Below are 21885 nucleotides of genomic sequence, written 5' to 3' on the forward strand. Positions count from 1 at the left end.
CTGCGGACAAACGCCGGCTCCCTCGGCCTATAGAGCAAGATGAGCGCCGCAACCCCAGAGTCGGACACGACTGGACCTGATGGTCAGGGGCCCTTTAATTTAGCAGTGGCAGACAACTGCCATTTGGATTCAGTTATTTGCTAAACAGGACCACTGGCCTTTAGCCATTCACAAAAAAAAAGCCTTAGCCTTCCTAAGAGTTAACAGAGTGTTTCAACAATCATTCCTTACAGGGTTCAACATGCTGTGAGGGCAATGGAAGAAGCTAGATAATAGAGGAGAGAAAACAACATGCACTCATACCTATTTACAGAGTGGAAAGTCCTGCAACAAGGGCCTCAGAGTTCTTGGGGAGATGCTTGTCAAGATGGGTTAAGAGGTCTCGAGTTAAGGATCTCATCCTGACAGACATTAGTTGCCGAGAAGTATTATTTAAGTCATTCATTACTGTGCAAGTACTACAGCCTTTCCAGACAAGTGACTATGCAGGCTATTTTACCAAATGAAACTCCAGCTCTATAATTGTTTAATTATATGGTTGTCAAAGCCACAAATAGCTTGTTTGAGGAGTACAAAGTTCAATACACATAGACAGAGAAGTTTTCATGATGTTTAGCTGAACGGCTTCCGTTGGCAGAAAGAAAAGCAGTATTTTTCATCTGTCACATGAAATTACTGTTCATTTTCTTAGGAAAGTTCCCCTACCCCTCCCTTACCTGGTTCATTCCAGACATTCACATTGTACTAGTTCGTTTTCCTGCAACTTTAAGACACTGATTCCCAAAAGTGGTGTGTGCTTTTTTTAAAAAAAAAACCACAACAACCCACAAAAATGCCACACAGGTGAATTGAGATACCTAAGAATATTTTGGTTTGCCAGACAACTGGCTGGTCAGGATTAACAAGTGAAACATGCCCTGATCTTGGAGTGGGGGTCCTTAAGGGACCTACCTAAACAATTTATTTTTATTGCTGGGTTTAAAACAACAACAAACCACAACTAAAAGTTGTAATAGAAAACATCAAGGAAGGTAGGTTCTATTAGTTATAATATCCAATTGTATTAGAAGTAAGATAAATTCTATTCGTATTAGAAATAATATGCAACTTCAACATGAAAAGAAACAAGTTTTTCATTGCTAGAGAAAAAAGGTCAGAAATTAGCATCCATATAATGCCAATGACACTAGTTTACTGATCTTTCCGATACATAAGCACATAAGCACATAAGAGGTTTTCTGCAGTGAAGAAAGATACCCAGTATATCAGAAAATTCAGCTAACCAGGCCATTTTACTTTGAGACTATGGTCGGGTCTATTGCTGTTTGTTTGTTTAATTCATAAAATCTATATACTACTTCATTATAGAAAAAACCTCAGAGGTTCACAAAAAAAACCTGTTATCTTCTCTAACCAGTATTATATTATTGCTCGGTTGTTTTAATGTGAACTGATATGTATTAGTTATGTAAATGCATGCAACCTTTATGATCTATGTAAATAATTTGTTATCTGTAGTTAAATTGTAAAGGCCAAGTAAAACAATTTCAGAAAAGAAAAGTCAGTTGACAACGTCAATGGCAGATCCTTTTCTGCACTATGGACTACTTGGATTTTTTTGTTGGGGGGGGGCAGAAGAATCCATAAAGTGCTTGTCCCATAAAATTAACATCACAGAGCCCAACTGAGGTTCATTATTGTATCGCTACCACAGCAACAAAAACATTTCTAACACAAAGATTTGCTTATTTTTAAAGAGAGAAGTAAAGGACTATTATGATTCTTGACATAAAAAGGGGGTTTTGAGTCATACATTTCACAGCGCTATCCATGCGCCAATGAACACTTTTAAAGATATGCAAACAAAAACAGGGGAAAGGGGAAATGTAGAATAGTAGAGCCACTGGGGGGCGGGGAATGAACAGAAAAAGAAGCTGGCTAGAATCCACTCTGTAAATCAGTAAACTTAACAGCAAATTAAGCTGCGAGATTCACTGTGCTAAGAGTCAAGTTGTTGGAAGAATCTGGATCTAAGATTCTTTCTACCGGGCAAATATCACTACATATGTTAGAAGACATAACATTGGTAGCATTGTCAGCAACTGAATTTGGGGTGGAGTAAAAAAAGATATAATCAGAATAAGCCACACAAAATGAGCTCTGTTTGTACATGACTTGTATTCAGAGAAGGGTGAAAGGTAAGAATAAAAAGGAGAAGCGACTGGAGATCAGGAGGGATGAACACAAAGTCAATGTGGGACCCAGGCGCTCTTTCTACAGAATACTGGAATATCTGGAACACTGCCTGTGTGATTTGAAGCATATTTCTGCACCAGGAAGGCAAAGACTCAAAACTCAACTGCCATGAAAAGTTCATTGACTGCAGAATTGGACTAAGATACAATTTTTATTGTATCCTTTGTATAGTATGCACACACCTTCAATGTGGTGAAATCTGATGTTTATTTGCTTGAGCTATATATAACTTGTCTTACCCCCCCCCCCCCATCACACAACTCAAGATGGGGTTTCCAGGATATCTTTGAATTCAGGCACCAACTAGTCCCAGGCCTGTTTAGCATCAGCAAAGCAGGTACCTCATGTTCCCTCAGAATAAAGATTGCTGTTTATCCATACAGGATAAATACCATCTCCCTTAGTGTGTGAGGGCCCATGCAAACGAACAGTGAAATCTGTGAAACAGACATAGGGGAAGCCTTGTGGGGATTTAAAAGGTAAAGGGACCCCTGACCATTAAATCCAGTCAAAGGCAACTCTGGGGTTGTGGTGCTCATCTTGCTTTATTGGCCAAGGGAGCCGGCGTTTGTCCGCAGACAGCTTCCAGGTCATGTGGCCAGCATGACTAAGCTGCTTATGGAGAACCAGAGCAGCGCATGGAAATGCCATTTACCTTCTCACCAAAGCAGTACCTATTTATCTACTTGCACTGTGATGTGCTTTCAAACTGCTAGGTGGGCAGGAGCAGGGACCGAACAACGGGAGCTCACCCCGTCGCGGGGATTCTTCTGATCAGCTAGCCCTAGGCTCTGTGGTTTAGACCACAGCGCCACCTGCGGATTTACTCCATGTTAAAATCAGACCTAAGGCTTTTGAGAAAGTAACATTATGTCAGGGTTGGGTACCTGTTGCCTGCAGGTCAAATTAGGCCCAGCAAAGGTTCCCAATTTGGCCCGTGAAGGCGTTTCCCACAAATCCAAACTGCACTGGGAAGAGGACAGACCAGCTGATTGGCAGCTACACCAAATGTCTTGGAAGTTTTCACCTGGCGCCATATTGACATCAGATGACTGACAGGTGAGGGTCTCCGCCCATCTGTCAAAGGTCTACATCTCTATCCCTGCTTTATATGTAATGGGGAGAAACATCAAGAATAAGGGTAAGAGTTCAAAAAAGAATCCCCACTGAAAGCTCCTAACCATCAATTAACTTACTTTGACAGATCTGTGTGTAATATTAACACACACAAAGGGTGGGGGAAAATGGAAGTGAAATTGAAAAGATTATATAATACAGTACCTGTCACCATTTGGATGTGTGCGTTTTTTCTATTTTCCTTCCCACGAATTAACTCTTTAAGTATCTGTTTTCTTTATGGCATAGTAAATGAGGTCCAGCAAGGTAGCCCAGAAATCTTCAGTACTGTTAAAGAAAACAAAATATATATATAACAACAACAATAATAATAATAATATACCCCACCCATGTGGTAATCATGCAGGGCAACCTAAGACGTTGCCGTGCCAATACTAGGCCTAAACACCGATTGAATTTGATCTAGAAAATGGTTTTCATGCAATACAGCCTAGTCCAACAACATCTGGAGAGCTTCAGGTTCCCCACCTAGCTAGGCAGAAACTGGAAATGTGAGTGATACACAAATAAAACGCAGCCTGTATTGGCTCTGCCACGGTCCCAGTCTACATGCAGATAATCAGGAGGCACAATGGTTTCAATTCACAATGTGCAGGGTTGTGAACCGCCCTGAGACATGGGTATAGGATTATATACAAATTTAATAAATAAAATAAAGAAATAATAAATATTCTGCACAGGTGAACAACCCCCTACCCTCAATGAAGCTCTACACTGGTGTAACTTGACAATCTTATTTAATACAGGGTTTCTGATATTCAAGCTCTGACGTCTTCCGAAATAATTTTTAGGACTCCCAAATGGCAGTACAGTGGTACCTCTACTTACTAATTTAATGCGTTTCCGAACGCACATTTGTAAGTCGAAAAAAAATTGTAAGTCGAATCCCATAGGAATGCATTGGGAGAAAAAATTCGTAAGTAGAAGCAGCCATATCTAAAAATTCGTAAGTAGAAAAAATCCTATCTAAATTGCATCCAAGATGGCGGACGGAGCTCCATTCGTAAGTAGAAACATTCGTAAGTAGAGTTATTCGTAAGTAGAGGTACCACTGTATTTATATGCAGCCGATCACCAATTTGTCATTGGTACCACACACAAACCATTTCTGGTACAAAAGCTGAAGTACGACACAGGCGAGTGGGTAGGCCGTACCATTTGATATTTACATTCAAAGTTAGTAGGCTCGTAAACCTGACAAGTCTACAACCGTGACAAGATATAGCGGCCAAATGTTTAGTACTCAAGAAATGAGAGGCAGGCAAGAAAGCAGTATGATGAAAGCCTGCGCCCAATAAAAGCAATAGCAATTCCTCTAGCAACTCAAATGGATTCCAGTTGGAAGTTCATTTCAAGTGGGAGGAATCCCAGACAACCCAAGAAATGGGTGAGCAAAGTGGATAGTCAGCTGTGATCATCTAATGTAGCAAAAGCCATATTAAGTGCAGGGTGCTTTTTCTGCCAAGCTGCTTTTAGGAAAAGCAAATGCTTAATTCACACTTTAACACCCCCTCCCCCCCCCTTGGTGGCTTTTAAACATATTTAAAAGGGGGTGAGTGGAATCAAAGCACTTTTGCAGCTATTACACAGGTATCTCAGCTTTTGAAATAATCACACCGTTAAGTATTCCAAGGCTTTCTGGATAGTCAACAATAGTATCGAGTTGCATTAATTCATGACAGGGTTGATTATAAATGGCATGAAACAGCTGTTGCCAGAGGATTTAACTCTGTAGTGTTATAGAGAATTCAAAGAACAAAGGCTACAAAAAAGAAGCAGGAGAAGGAATGTAGGAAAGCTTTTCAGAAGGGAAATGTCTTGCTAAGAAACTTTGCCCTGGTTACTCTTTTGGGTCCCATCAAATGCAACCAGTAATTTAGAAACCGAGAGAAGGTGCTTCCTCTCTAAGGCTGCAATCTTATACCCATTTTCCCGTGAATAAAACTTACTCCACCAAGCAGACATGCATATTGCACTGTAAATTATGAACAAAATTTGAAGTGTCTTTGTGCACACGCAGGCACACATACACACACATGTACTACACACATGTTCTAGCATTATCTGAAAATGTTAAATGTTTTGCTGCTTCTGTTGCTGTTTGACAATATAATCAGCAGTTTATACCTCCAACATCTGATTTGCAAGACAAAGCTCTACTTACAATGGAAGTTTACAGTCTATATTACTGAATGATTACTCTAGCTTCTGAGACTCTTGCTCAGCAATGCTACTGAAAACTTATAGCTCAAAACACAATTTTAAGATTTCAAACTGGTTTCACCAAAATACAAGATCTTTTTGCATTCTGCAATACATTTGCTGTTCAGTCGTACTTTTACAAACACTCGTTCACCCTTGCCACAAAACGACACTAATATAGGCACAGGTGTTTAAACACTGTTAGCCACATCAAATGTACTTTCGCAAGAAATTTCAGTCACATCTTCCTCTGGGCCTACAACCCCACAAAGCAACATATATAGGTATTGTAAGGTGTTCCTGGCCAGCAGCTATACTGCCTTTTAAAAAAAAATAGTTTGGCAACCTTGAAAACTGCACGCACTTCAAATTCCATGTTTCAAGCAATCTACAACCTAGTGAAAAACATTTGCTGAAGAACCAAATGAGAGACTCCCACAGCCCAAATAGGCTTCGTATTTTCATCTCAAATCCTCCCACCAGACGCAGTATTGCATGTTTATTGCAGCTGATTTTACAAGAGCTTTAAAAAAAACACCACCTACATAGACAATTTGAGTCTACGCACCCTGGGCTAAGCTAACAACAGTAATAGTTTATGAGATGATAAATAGCAACCAGCAACACCCACCAACATCTATGCCATTTTTGTATATCCTGTAGTTCTTACAGGGCTGCAATAAACAAGTCCTGCACTAGACCAGTGAAGAGTGCTTCATTGATATGCAGAAGGCTGCCCAGCAAGGCTATTTCCATCTATTACCCCTGGATGGACTATTTCAGATGGTTACTAAAAAGTCGTTTGTGGGATTACTACATGTTAACTTTAATGGGCCTGCGGCAGCAATCGTTCCCCCAATGCCAAGCCTGTGAATTGAGAACGCTGCCCTCAGTTCAAATGAGTGCAAGGGAGGATAGGCTCTATTATTACACGCAGAGCTGGCCTTCCAGCACTTAATATCAGCCATTGGCTTCCTGCCTGCCCAGAAATCAAAACTGTAGAAATAAATTGCTATTCACAGCGTGCCAGGAACTCTGACACAGTTACACATATAAGCACACTGGGAAATGAATCTCAGGCCGTCAAGACAACATGTTGCAAATAAACTCCAAAGAAAACCCCCTTCATTTATCCCTTTTTAAGCCACGTCCGCCTAGAGGGAGAGGTGTGTGCTTGGGAATAGTCAACCACTCTGAGGTAGTGACGGATGAACCACTCCATCTTTATGATCTGCATAAATGTTTGTTCAGAAGTCCGCATGTCTCGTTCCCACATTTCTCTACAGGCTCTTTTCGCAAAAGTCCATACTAAGGAACGGCTGCCCAGCGGCAATGGTTGCTGGCTAAAGCCGTGCCGGGCATTCAACTCGCTGCTGACAGCGCCAACACTCGAGAAATGTACGAAGGCATGAAGACAGGCTTTGGACCAACTGTCGGGAAAACGGCATCAGTGAAAACATTGTCTGGAGAGCTCATCTCAGACTTCAGCAAGCAGGTGAAGGGTAGGTAAAGGTAGAGGACCCCTGGGCGGTTACATCCAGTCAAAGGCGACTCTGGGGTTGCAGTGCTCATCTCGCTTTTAGGTCGAGGGAACTGGCATTTGTCCATGTGGCTGGCATGACTAAACCGCTTCTGGCGCAACGGGACACTGTGACGGAAACCAGAACGCACGGAAACGCCGTTTACTGTCCCGCCACAGCGGTATCTATTTATCTACTTGCACTGGTGTGCTTTTTTTAACTGGGTTTAGAGACAGGAGAGAAAGAGTTGGGAGTCAACAGCGCATAGGTCCTATATACAGTGGTACCTCTGGTTACAAACTTAATTCGTTCTGGAGGTCCGTTCTTAACCTGGAACTGTTCTTAACCTGAGGTACCACTTTAGCTAATGGGGCTTTCCACTGCCACTGTGCCACTGCCGCACAATTTCTGTTCTCATCCTGAGGTAAAGTTCTTAACCCGAGGTACTACTTCCAGGTTAGCAGAGTCTGTAACCTGAAGTGTTTGGAACCCGAGGTGTTTGTAACCCGAGGTACCACTGTACAGGTGCACAAACCAGGTGCACACTTACCCTAAACTTTAAATCTCTTCATAACTTACAAAGATTTAATTAAAAACTTTGAGATTTTTCACCACATGAGGGTTGTTCTTCTTTGTCCTTTTAGATGCACCTAATCATGGGCATTGGTGGGACGCAGGTGGCGCTGTGGCCTAAACCACAGAGCCTAGGGCTTGCTGACCACAAGGTCGGCGGTTCGAATCCCTGCGGCGGGGTGAGCTCCCGTTGCTCGGTCCCAGCTCCTGCCAACCTATCAGTTCAAAAGCACATCAAAGTGCAAGTAGATAAATAGGTACCACTCCAGCGGGAAGGTAAACGGCGTTTCCGTGTGCTGCTCTGGTTCGCCAGAAGTGGCTTAGTCATGCTGGCCACATGACCTGGAAGCTGTACGCCGGCTCCCTCGGCCAATAACGCGAGATGAGCGCTGCAACCCAGAGTCGGTCACGACTGGACCTAATGGTCAGGGGTCCCTTTACCTTTACTCATGGGCATTACTCTACTGTAGATCAGCTTTCACCTACATGATGCCTCTTCAGATATTTTGGACAGCAATTCCCATCAGCCTTGGTCCATTGATGTGTAAAGCATATTTTTATAATACAGCTGTGACTGAAAGTTGCACGTGTGAGCCAAATTACAGAAGTTTCATGTATAAAAGCAGCTCGTAATAGCACACACAACCAGCTGTCAAAGCACTCACAGAAACTAATTTAATCAGCCATTTAGATACCAGCAAAATCCTGGGTAAGCACCATTTTAATCAGGTGCTACTACCGGTAGCAGGGGCTCTTGGGAGTTGTAGTCCGGGAAAAGGACTACAACCAGGTTGACAAAGGCTACTGTAGATATTGAGGTCATGTGACCAACCACACAGCTTATTATCACTGAAGAAAAACAAACCACTAATTATTTGGGCAACTGCATCACACCAACAGGGAATGGGGGAAATCCATTTGAATATGAATGACTGAAAGCCTGGAAAAACTTAAATAGAATAGCATAATAGTGATCTTCAAAGGAAACTTAAGTTTTCTTAAGGCTCTGTTATATGAATTACAACAACGTTCTAGATTCATTATAAAAGCTGGAATAATTACACCTTTGCAGTGCAATGTTCAAAGCGTCCAAATATATAAAAGGAAAAGAAACTCCAAGATGCAATTACAGCATTTATAAACCTCTCTCTTTTTTGCTTCCTGTTTATGCCTCCTTACTAGGAGACACAGGCAAATATCCAACCCCTAAATCTAAGTGCTTGTAAATTTCAAAACCCTGCCAAAATAAAAGCTCTGGGGGAAATTAGGCATTGGGGAAAGAACAGCCTCTACCCCCCCCCCAAACACTAAAATCCTAATACAGTAGTGAATACATACTCTAGAATGCCCCCCCCAAAAAAATTGCATAAATTTATTTATTGTTTGCAATAATCTCGTGGCAGCTTTCTAGGGGAACCAGTATCTAGGACACATTCATTCACTTTTAGTGAAGACAGATAAAAAAGTTACATAGCCGCCTTTTTCACATTCCCAGTGTAGTTCTCCTAACTTGATGAAGGACAGTGAGTGCAAGTTTGCAATGCACTTAATTGTCGAAGGTGGGAAAAAATCTTCCAATATCAGGCATTTTGCTGTGCCCCAGAGATTCCATAGCTCATGAGCCATGGGATGGTTCCAGAAACTTAATTCCCAAAGGGGGCAATAGCAGAGCAAGTTGGACAGGAATCCACACCTCCAAGAGATATAGTTAGGCGACCACATCCTTACAACAGAGGCCACCGCCGTGTCTATTAGGTCTGAAACGACAGGGTTTCGTTGAGGCAAACTTATTTCAAGGTTCACAGAGGATGCAACAATAAAACCTGCATACACTTAAAATGTCCTCGTAAGGCTTGCAGCCCCAAACCTCACTAACTATAAATATGCACGTATGTGTTGACTACTACTGCTACCGTTCTAAAAATGGTAGCCACAGAACCGTCCTGCGCACGCTGTGCTTAAGCATGAAAGTAAAGTGAGAACATCTGCGAAAAGAAACTTCTGCCAGGGAATGAAATGCTAAACCACAAAAATCTGCATTTCGGTCTGCTGTGAGTAATATGTTCCTTGACACTTAAACCTGTTAACTTAACACTCCCATATTTTTTTTTGTATTTTTACAATAGGCTTAACCGTGAAAATAACCACAGGGTTATACTGTACGGTAAGGCTACTATTTCTTTTTCTTATCGCACCGGACCCTGGGACCTAAAACGGCCATCAAGTGGTTCTCCGCTCCTGCCTGAGAGGCCTTCATAGCGACTTGCTCAACTGCTGTTCTGCCATGGGGTGTCAATGCAGTCCAACTATATGGGGCAAACCACAGCAAGAGAATACTAATGAACACAACTTTTCCGAGGTAAGTGAAAGGCAATTCTGTTAAATTCTGTGTCTTGCCTGCCCCGCTGCCTCCAATGGAGAAGGGGCGGCAGCTTCCCGCGAGATCTCGTGCGCCCCGTGAGATCTTGCTGGTGTCATGGGAGTTCTACTTAATTTTGATCCACTTTTCAAAATAAACCAACAAGAAAAATATGGAATAAAAGCCCCCCCCCTCCGGTGTGCTAATTAGATCTAAAGATCTGTTAAAACAAGATTTTGAGTCACATACCAGAGAGTGACAGACTGATAAGATGAAGATGGGCAATTAGAATCATGAAATTGCAACCAAGAAGCAAGAAAGCAGAATACAGTGGTACCTCGACTTACGAATGACTCTACTTACGAAGGTTTCGACTTACAAAGTCGACAACCCTTGAAGTCTTTTCACCGCACATGCACAGAGGTGCAAAATCTCGCTCCACGCATGCACAGAACGGGCGCTTTGACAACCGAAGACTTCGACTTACGAAGACCGCCGCGGAACGGATCGTCTTCGTAAGTCGAGGTACCACTGTATCAACAAACAATATTGCCTCTAGAAACCAGGACATGGGGAGTCCCCCGAAATTATTTGAATTTGGAATATATAATTGGTGGTAATGTATTTGGTTTGATTTGATTTGTTAATAATTGGAAGATTTTTATTGGAAAATGAATAAAAATGAGAGAGAGAGAGAGAGAGAGAGAGAGAGAGAGAGAGAGAGAGAGAGAGAGCAGATTCCATAGTTAGCAGAGTAAAAACTTAAACATATTACAAGATTCCCAAAAGAATAGGCCAGAAGCAATTGCATTTCATCCAGCAGAGCTTTACTGCTACTGAAGGCAAATGAGCATAATGGTCACAAATCCAAAACATTCAGGATTGGCACCGTCCATAAGAAATCCAGTTGCAGCAGACTTAACTTAAACTTACAATAACTTATAAGAAGTCTAAACCTGAACGCTAAGCATACTATGTACTGTACAGCACAGCACACCAGAAGGAAAAGAGATAGAAAGTGAAAGTGAAACACAGGCTCCTTCTGGCCTTATTATTATAGTCAGCATGACCTTGACAGAAGAGATAACAGAACCCGTTTAAGCCAGCTGTCCTCAGCTTCTCTGAAGGAATAACCCAAACATCATGAGCCTTCTGCTTGCTTCTTTCACACAGAGAAGCCTCCCAAACCCTCTTGAATTAGTTAGAATAGGAAAGATCTCTACACATCAGATAAATACTTTCTGTACTAAGAAATGCAAACTGAGAGCTGGAACCTGCCACACAACCCAGGAGTGGAAGGCTTCGGTGGGGATGGGACAGTGGCACATGGTGCCCCTGGTTTGGGGACAAATGGAGGGGTGTTTTTTTCCCGTTGGCAGAAAAGTAAGGCAGATTCAGACAGAGTCTCTGGGCAGGCAGGATTTCGCCCCCAAATGTCCTCTCTTTTCGCCGCCACCTGCCACATTCCATAAAAACATACTCAATGGTAGTTGACAGTCATACACAGGGCAGACCCATTAAAATCAATGTGCTTAAATGAACCTTATTCTTTCCATACATGCCTTCCTTGACAGGCCTGACCCATGATCAGCACAAGTCACACCCACCGGTGTGCGGCCCAAGAACATCATCAGATGGGGAGACGGCCCACGTGTCCACCTTACATAAAGGCAATAGACAGACAAGGATGTTTTGCATTCTTTTCTTGTGCCAGCCTTCCATGACGGAATATGTCCACTTAGCAAAGAACATTCTTCTCTATATTAAAAAGTCCGCATGGCATCGTGGCATTCACGAAAAGAAAACAAAGGTAGTTTTGAAGATCTGCCTACTTGTTTGTTTTTCATCCTCCCTTCCACACAAAAAAGTTCTGCATATTTTCCTGAAGGCAAAAGCAAAGAACAGGAAGAAAACTAAAAGGAAAAGCACCCCAAGGAGGCTTCGCTCTCCTTATAAAAACAAACAATAGGGGGGGGGGGGAAGAATACTACTAAACAGAATACAGGGGAACGTTCTGGAAAGGCTGCAAACCTGTTGTCTTTCTAATAACTCCAAAGAATTAATACAGATTATATAACAATCAAATTTAATGCTACCAATGAAGTAAGAATGAACAATTTCCTTGAGGCCAAATCCTTCTGGAAACATTAACAGCCTGTGCTTTGAAAGAGAGCCCAGATCAGAAACAGGAATGGATTTTATGGATCAATGGTCTCGTTAGTTAGTTAAATTGCTGTTTTCGGGGTTGTTTCTAAAAGTCTGGAACGGATTAATCCGTTTTGCATAACTTTTTCTGGGAAAGTGTGCCTTGGTTTTTGAATGCTTTGGTTTTGGAACGGACTTCCAGAACAGATTAAGTTTGAGAACCAAGGTACCACTGTAATTGCGCCTAGATTAGGGCATAGAGCCATACATTTGCTCTGCAGCATTTTAAACACCGCAGAGTAACACAAGAGTTAAACAGTGACATGAGTTTGCTGGAAATTTTCGAATTGCAAGCCAAAAAGCCTTCCTGTGCAAATTTAGGGTAATTTACATTTATTTATTTCAGTCTGCATCAGAAAAGTGATATAATTTAGCATGTTTACTGCATTTGTGTTTAGTGAACAAAGCTTTAAAAAAACCAGTGAAATGCTCAAACTCATACCTGGGATTGGACCGGAAGTAGCCGACCGGAAGTAGCGCTGCCGCCATTTTGGAACTGGGCGGAGCATGCTCAGCAGCGACTTTTGATGCTACTCTGCCCTGTTCCAAAATGGCCGCCGCACCAGAAGTCGCACTGCAGCCATTTTGGAACTGGGCAGAGCAGCATCAAAAGTCGCTTCTGAGCATGCTCCGCCCAGTTCCAAAATGGCCGCCTCGCCAGAAAAAACCGGGGGGAAACCAAAAAATCCGTTTTTTCGGCTGGCAACAGCTGGAAAAACGGGGGTTTCCCGGGGAATACGGGAGACTTGGCAGCTATGCTCAAACTTGCCTAATATTTATTTACAATTGGAATCCATTGGTTGTTACTAATGAACTTATAAAAGCGGAAGATTTCCCTTAAAGAAATAAAGTTTTAGGCCCCGCGTCACTGGAGCAAGGTCCCTGGCTCCAAGCAGCTTACAGTCCAAAGGAGCCTAGGACTGGGGCTAATTTGACTCAGCTAATTTGATCTGCAAAAAGAAAGGAATGATTTACAACAGCAATTGGCTGAGTGTGTGTGTGTAGGGAGGGGAAAGGAAATCTGTATAAACTGTGGGGATTCGTTATGCAATTCAACACCATTATTTTTTAGCGGCAGGCACAGAGCAGAACAGAATTGCAGAGAGCAAATTGTGAAACAAACCTGTACTGCCATGTTTTATAAATACTTTTTGGTTCATGTTTTAAATGTATCAGCTCAATTAAGCAGTAACGTAAAAATCACAACACTTTTTAGACAGCCCTGTTTGTTCCTTCACACAAAGCTTTGGGTTGGCATGAAGTATAGGTCACTTTGACCTTTATGCTAATAACTGGGTATCAGAAATCTACTGCATTTTTGTACCATATAACTTGCCTCTGTCCTCTGTTCACAAACCCAGGTGCAGATCTTTCAATACATGCACTTCAAATTTCATATCAAGTTGTGCAAGAGCATGCCTGTGTGGGGATTAATGGAAGCTCTACTTGCACAACAGCCTCACTGGATTTTAACTCCTGCCAAGCCTAATACGAGCTTTCCCCCACCCAATCAAAATGAAATACAGTGTGAAGAGCCATTAGGACAAGCTGATGATGAAAAAAGAGGCACATATGAAAAGTAGATAAAAAGAATTTTCATATCCCAAGACTCTGCTGCCATAACTATTAAGAGTCATGCTTACAAATGTGTGTTTCATGCATAAAGTGATGTGGCAAGACAGGGAGGGGAAAAGAAAACTGAGACCTGATCCCAGATGCATCATAGAAGGGTGTTGATAGCTTTGATCCCAGATTCTGCTACTGGGAGGGACAGGTACTGAGTCTATTATTTCACCCTCACAAACACAAACTCAGAAGCTCCTGCAGATCTGGTTACAAGAGCTTCAAGTTTCAAGGTGCAGAGTCCAGTTTTGCTTGAGAAATTGAGAAGCAAAACGGCACAGCAAAAACACTCAGGTCACACATAAACTGCAAATATGTGGCCTACCAGAACGGAGGCCATGGCTGCTTCGCTCCTCCTTTAGCTATTCTGCTGCTGTGCTGACGTAACCCATGGTTTGGCTTTGGCTGCTGTCCAAACCTAGGCTAGCTCTCCCAGTCAAATCTTGAGCTGCAAAAACACAGGACAACCTTTGGTTGCAGCTTGTGGTTTGTGATGGCTGAGCCCAGCTCAGCAGCAGAATGACTTGAGGAAGAGCAAAGTGATCAATATCTCTTCTCCAAGAGAGTCTGCATGTTTATTGTGATGCCGTGAACTGGTTTAGCGTTATGTGCAAATGAAGTCATTCTCACTCGCCTATATAATTCACATTGCCATTCTACTATATACAGTGGTACCTTGGTACTCAAACGCCTTGGTTCTCAAACACCGAAAACATTCCAGTTTTCGAAAGCCAAACGTCCGATGCAGCTGTCGGGTATTATTTCTGGGGCGCCTGCCCTAATCAGAAGCTGCAGCTTGGTTTTCGGACATTTTGGGAGTCAGATGGACTTCCAGAATGCATTGAGTTTGGCTCTTTCATTTTTGCTATTTATTTTGCGTTTTTGTTTTTGAGGCTTTTCCAATTAATTTGTTTTTGTGAATGTGTGGAACCCAGTTCAGCTACTGATTGATTGACTGTGTGAATGCGGAAGTGGGTAAAAGTCCCCCATCCAAACAATTTTAATTTTGATTTTTATCACCTACAATACTGTCTTATTTATTTTATAGTGCAGTACATTGATTATTGCTTTCATTTTATGGATCAATGGTCTAGTTAGGTAGTAAAATTCCTCTTAAATTGCTGCTTTAGGGGTTGCTTTTAAAAGTCTGGAATGGATTAATCCATTTCGCATTACTTTCTATGGGAAAGCGCGCCTTGGTTTTGGAACGCTTTGGTTTTGGAACGGACGTCCAGAACGGATTACGTTTGAGAACCAAGGTACCACTGTACATATGACAGAAACTTGAATTCCAACTGGTCCATAATCAAACAGATGCAACCAGAGCTTGGCTTGGTGAAAGTTGGGCTCTTTACCTTGTAGGCTTTAGTTTGCAAACAGCAGGACTTTGACGGAAGACAAAACAGCTGCATTAAGCATGTCCATTCAGTGCATTGTAGTTGGCAAAGTGTTTATCATTTACCTGGGTTTTGCAGCCACAATTAAGGAACGCCCCACAGCTATGATGTCACAAATGACAGATGGAGCCTGACAGTCCTGGGAGTCAGAAAGTACAGACCGCAGTTCACGGAGCTCCCTGCGCTTTTGCTCATTATTATTGATTAAAGCTTTCAAACAGAGAGGCTGGATTCAGCATTCAAGAAGAAACAAGTAAGAAGAGATTCACCAAAAGGGTATGAGCAACAGCAGTGCCACAGGGAACAATTACACAGACACTCACTGAATGTAAATATTCTCAGGATGCCTTATACAATATATGTATCACAAGATAGTTACAAGATTAAAAAGCATACAAAAGTGAATAAAAACCCTGTGGTTTTTATTACATTTTATTAAATTAAAAAGCATAAAAGAGTGAAGAAAAACCTTGTGGTAATAAAATCATCCGTGGTGTAACAAGTAGGGAAGTTTAGGGAAGTTTCTAATGTGTGACATTTTAATGTATTTTAATTTTTGTTGGAAGCTGCCCAGAGGGGCTGGGGAAACCCAGATGGATGGGGTGGGGTACAAATAATAAACTATTATAAACTATTATAGTTAAGCTGAGAAAAAGTAATGTTTTCACCTGTTTCCAACAAAAGTAACAAAGTAGGCAACCAGGTGAGCTTCCCTGGGGATAGAATTTCATGAACGGGGTGTCAGCAATGATAACGCTTTCTCCCACTGCCACCCACCTCACTTCTGATGGTAATGGTGCCTGGAGGACAATGTCAGATGATGATCTAGTGCGGTCTTCCCCAACCCTGGATGCCCCGATGTTGTCTGAGCGCAATTCCCATCATCCCTGACCATACTGGTTTGGATTGAGAGGAGTTACAGTCCAACAACACCTGGGACTCAAGGTTGGGAAGCGATGATCTGAGGTGTGGACAGGCTGATATGGAGCACATATTCCTTCGGGAGGCAGGTGTTTCCTCAGGTAACCCGAGCCACATAGGGCTTTAAAAAGGTAAGCAATGGTGCTCAAAACGAACCAGTAACCAACGTGCTTTTGGCCGGGTTGGCCTTCAGTACCGATTAACAATAAATAAAATGTATACAATCAATAGGACGGCAGGACGGCGTGACTGGGGCTGCATTGTTCTCCTGCCTTCCTAACAACACACATCACTGCCGCTAACCAAAAGGTCAAGGAAGGTAGTGGGAGCTCAGTGCAGGAGCACTGGAGGGACTGGTTCATTTGATGAGTCTCCACCATGAATAGCTCCTGCTACCTTGACCTTCTCCTTCTCAGTAAGAGGGAGGGACATGTGGAGAGCAGAGCAGCCTTGGCTTCTACTGTGCACTGTATCAGTCCAATTTGCATAGTGTAGGAGAGAAATAGAAGACTCCTTGATTCGTATCTTCCTAACACTTCCCCTCAAATCCTTCTTCTCGGAATTATGAATCCAGATGATGTCATATAGAAGCTGCTATCTGCGAACACCTGTTTCTACAGCAAGGTCAAGACATACTAAAGAGTCAGGAAATGAAGGATTTGTGTTTTGAATTGCACCACTGCTTAAATTTCGTAATCATGTTTTTTGCATGAGAAACCAGACTGCGCACTTCGTCTTTTGAATAGGCGTAACAGTTTGGGTTGTTGCTGTTTTTTGCAAATGCAAGTACAGTAGTGAAATGAATAAGGAACTAGCTTCAAACAACCACATAAATTTATGAATTTTTTTAAAATTTGTGCCTTCCAACATCTGAAGTCTTCTCCACCCAAGACTCGCGTCACTACTTTCCCTAGTATCAGAAAGCAAATGCAAGGAGCCTTTGGAATAAAAAAGCACCACAGCAGCACTTCTTAGCATATAAGGAAGATGTATTATTTCCCTTTTACATTCATTGTTGTTTAGTCGTGTCCGACTCTTCGTGACCCCATGGACCATAGCACGCCAGGCACTCCTGTCTTCCACTGCCTCCCGCAGTTTGGTTTGACTCATGTTCGTAGCTTCGAGAACACTGTCCAACCATCTCGTCCTCCGTCGTCCCCTTCTCCTTGTGCCCTCCATCTTTCCCAACATCAGTGTCTTTTCCAGGGAGTCTTCTCTTCTCATGAGGTGGCCAAAGTATTGGAGCCTCAGCTTCAGGATCTGTCCATCCAGTGAGCACTCAGGGCTGATTTCCTTCAGAATGGATAGGTTTGATCTTCTTGCAGTATTGGAGCCTCAGCTTCAGGATCTGTCCATCCAGTGAGCACTCAGGGCTGATTTCCTTCAGAATGGATAGGTTTGATCTTCTTGCAGTCCATGGGACTCTCAAGAGTCTCCTCCAGCACCATAATTCAAAAGCATCAATTCTTCGGCGATCAGCTCTCACTTCCATACATCACCACAGTCATACCTTGGTTTACGACTGCAATTCATTCCGGGGAGCCAGTCGCTCCCCGAGTATGTCGTAAACGGAGCAGCTCTTCTGCGCGTGCGCGAAGCGCCAATAGAGCGCTTCTGCTCATCTGCATACTGCGGAACCTGGGTGTAAACACTTCTGGGTCCGCGGCAGTTGCAAACCAATCGGTCGCAAACCGCGGCGGTCATAAACCGAGGTATGACTGTACTGGCAAAACCATAGCTTTAACTATACAGACCTTTGTCGGGAAGGTGGTGTCTCTGCTTTTTAAGATGCTGTCTAGGTTTGTCTTTGCCAAGAAGGAGGCGTCTTTTAATTTCGTGACTGCTGTCACCATCTGCAGTGATCATGGAACCCAAGAAAGGAAATCTCTCACTGCCTCCATTTCTTCCCCTTCTATTTGCCCGGAGGGGACGGTACCAGTGGCCATGATCTTGGTTTTTTTGATGTTGAGCTTCAGATCATATTTTGCGCTCTCCTTTTTCACCCTCATTAATCATAGAATCATAGAGTTGGAAGAGACCACAAGGGCCATCCAGTCCAACCCCTTGCCAAGCAGGAAAAACCATCAAAGCATTCCTGATGCTTTTAAATGGTTCTTTAATTCCTCCTCACTTTCTGCCATCAAGGTTGTGTCATCTGCATATCTGAGGTTGTTGATATTTCTTCCTGCAATCTTAATTCCGGCTTGGGATTCATCCAGTCCAGCCTTTACATTAATTAGCTGGCCTAAATATAGTAATCACATGAAATGTCACATTTAAAAAAAAACCAAAACCATTGGCATGCCTTATTACCACATGCAACAAGCAGAGTTTCTCTTCACAGTAGTTGCAAAAAAAAAAACCAGCTTGGGCTATGACAGAACTGGGCTATGACACCAACCCAGCCTAGCAAAACAAAGACCAGCTAAATCCAGACTGCCATTTCTCCCAGCACTTGTTGCTAGGAAACCTTTCATCCGCTAGCTCATTTGTCGATTATCATTTATTAGGCAGAAGTTTAAATCATTTTAAAACACAGGCTTCATTTTAGCTTTGTTCAGAGAGAGAGAGAGAGAGAGAGAGAGAGAGAGAGAGAGAGAGAGAGAGAGAATATGCATGCGCACACAAACTTTTATTACCCATCAGTTGCAGGGTCACCCTGAGGGCAGATTTTGAAATAAACGTTTGTATTGTAGCTTCTGTAGGAACCAAAAGAACCTTTTTGGTGAGCTGCTTGTTCTGAACACCTCACAGCATGTGTAAGGTATTTGTCATAATAAACCATTTCTTCCATGACTGAACTAAGCTAATGTTCTAATATTGCTCAAGAAAGGAAAGTATTTATGACATTCTGCTATTAAGCTTTTTAGCTTCAACTCATTTTTTAAAATTAAAATAAAACAAGTTATTTTTAGCTCCGATATTGCTTAAAAGATTAGCAGCCTGCCCTCAGCATCACGGCAAATTGACTGCTAGCCATTATGCTGCTGCACTTGCAATGACCCCCATTTTCAAGATTTCCAGCATGCCCTTGACAGGATTGGAGGCCATTTGTTAATGTGGCTTGACACCGCATTTTTAAAAGCAAAAGGTGGCGGTGCCAGGCTAAGCTTAGCGAAGGGGATCCAGCTACTCACACTTCAAAAGCTATCTGCTTAAACTAAATGCAAGCCATCAATCCAGTGCCCGAATATTTTGTTCCAGTCATTCAAGTTCCTGTGCAGAGATCATCCAGAGGAAGCTTAGTTCAGCACGGAATTCCCTTCCAAAACCAAAGCGTTCCAAAACCAAGGCGTGATTTCCCATAGAACGTAATGCAAAATGGATTACTTCATTCCAAACTTTAAAAAGCAACCCCTAAAGCAGTAATTTGACATGAATTTTACTATCTAACGAGACCATTGGTCCATAAAATGAAAACAATAAACCAGGGGTCAGCAGGATTTATCTTGCCTGGGCTGGATCGGCCCCGTGGAGATCCTGCCGTGGGCTGGATCGCACATGCGCACACGATTTTCGGCGCTGTGGAAGCAAGTCCCCGCGCCACGCTGCGCAGGTTTAGCGCAGCGCACGAGCGGGCAGCTTGGCTTGGGGGCAGCTTGTGGGCCAGTCAAACGACCTCCACAGGCCGCTTCTGGCCCATGGGCCTTAGGTTGCTGACCTCTGCAATAAACAATGTACTGCAGTTACACAATCAGTCAGTAGCTGAACTGGGTTCCACAGTCACAAAAAAGCCGCAAAAACAAAAATGCAAAATAAGTAGCAAAAACAGACAGACCTCAGCATAACACTCAAATCGGAAGCCTAACACTCAAAGCAGAAGTGTGGCACTCAAATCAGAAAGTGTAATACTCAAAACAGAGCACGTTCGACTTCCGAAAAAAGTTCACTCGCTTCCGGGCTTGCCGTGGTTGGGTTCCAAATTGTTTGAGTACTAAGGTGTTTGAGAACCAAGGTACCACTGTACTGCCCAAGGTTGCCAAACAGAGGCGTCGCATGGCAGGTGCCGTGGCCCTGGTTTCAATTTTGAGAGGTGGCACAAACAGGCGCCCCTGCAGTTGGTGCCTTCCTCAAAACCTGGCTCCGCGTCAGAAATAGCTGCGCCTTGGCTGCGGTCCTTGTGCCTGGCGCAGCTCCGCCCCCTGGTCAGGCCTGTCCCAGCGGCAGAGAGTGGGCAACAGCTTCCTCGGCCCTCTCCTAACCCTGAACTGAGGCACGTGGAGGGAGCCCTCCGCACCCCATAGCCCCTTGGGGGGTGAGCCCTACACGCCCGCCCCGGGCAGCGCAGGGATATGCTCCGCCGCTGTTGCCAGATACCAAAATAGCATATTCTGCACCTTCTAGCACTAAACGGCAGCCCTTCAAGTACACCCAGGCAATTATAGCCACTTAGCCAGCTAAGAAACTCCCATTACATCATTCTATACAAGGATTAATGGACATAAATCTGACATCAGGAATCACAAGATGGAGAAACCAGTAGGAGAACACTTCAACCTCCCAGGACATTCTATGCAAGATCTCAAAGTAGTTGTCTTATTACAAAAGAATTTCATAAATAGACTGGAAAGAGAAGTTGCTCAATTGCAACTTATTACCAAACTTAAAACCATTGAGAGACCTGGTCTGAATAGAGACATTGGATTCTAATCTCATTATACATGACAAAGCTATTTTTAGCCATCTCACCCCTTGCTTTTTCCTGTAAGACCAATTGCAGTTGTTAACAGTCATCAACAGGTTTACCACACCAATTACCCATTTCCACCACCGTTCTGAGTAATATATATCCCAATATATATAAGGGTCTGGTGACTTCTGTTTCAGTGTATCTGAAGAAGTGTGCATGCACACGAAAGCTCATACCAGTGACAATCTTAGTTGGTCTCTAAGGTGCTTCTGGAAGGAATTTTTTTATTTTGTTCCCATTATATCAGTAAGAGAATTTTTGTTTTTTTTAAAAAAGAACTTTTCAGGGGACTCAAGGAAAAAGTATCTCACAACAAGAAGACAGAATGATTCCTACTGCTAAGCTCTTGGCTTCATTCACAATTCCTTCAAGCTGCGAACAGAAGCTTGTCTCCCTTTTCCACAGGAGAAAGTGACTCATTTCTAAGTGGGTAGTTCACTTCAAGGGAAAAAAATCCATCCCCACTTCCCACTTCTACTATTGTTATCAGTGATGTGTGGGAAGTTTTGCAGTGGAAAACTAGGGTGATTTGCATCAGAAAAAATCTGAAGCCCCATGCCTAGCTTTGGCTAACACTGTCAATTGGCAACCAATCATTGTTACTAAAAGAATATTTTAATGTGGATAAATAAGGCACCTGAAATGTTTCCATTGTACATACATCACTGTTTGTTAAATATTATTTGTATAGCACTTGCAATTGAGGCTAGCTGCTGGCAAATGAAGTAATGAGACACAAAGAGGGAAGTTTAGACAGAGAAGAAAGGCAGGAAGATTGGACTCTGCAAAGGTACTGTAATCTGTAATTAATAAAACACAGCACCTTTATTAAAACAAATAGTTGCCATTCCAAATTGGCAACAGTATCAATTTTTTTAGCTTTTTAAAAAACACACAGACACAGGAAGTTTTTAAAGGCGAGAAATAAAGAACTGTATGTGGCCTACAGCAGAAAAGAAAGAATCTAAGACACAAGGAGAAGTGAAATAACAGCAAAAGATG

The 21885-nt window shown here is 42.7% G+C and overlaps 1 protein-coding gene across 10 annotated transcripts in view; it reads right to left on the reverse strand.

Annotated features, from left to right (window-relative positions):
• Nucleotides 1–21885, reverse strand: part of SEMA4D (semaphorin 4D) — a 147114-nt gene that overhangs the window by 70693 nt on the left and 54536 nt on the right. For 9 of the 10 annotated variants that reach the window (XM_035099543.3, XM_088652914.1, XM_088652913.1 and 6 more), the window contains one exon: nt 3538–3660. The gene's annotated coding sequence lies outside the window, so the exon portion shown is untranslated. Of the gene's footprint in view, nt 1–303; nt 418–3537; nt 3661–21885 lie in introns of those variants that run through there. The other variant, XM_035099541.3, reaches the window with a different exon arrangement.

The sequence above is a fragment of the Zootoca vivipara genome, chromosome 10 (assembly GCF_965207765.1).
Source record: "Zootoca vivipara chromosome 10, rZooViv2.hap1.1, whole genome shotgun sequence".
Classification (NCBI taxonomy): domain Eukaryota; kingdom Metazoa; phylum Chordata; class Lepidosauria; order Squamata; family Lacertidae; genus Zootoca; species Zootoca vivipara.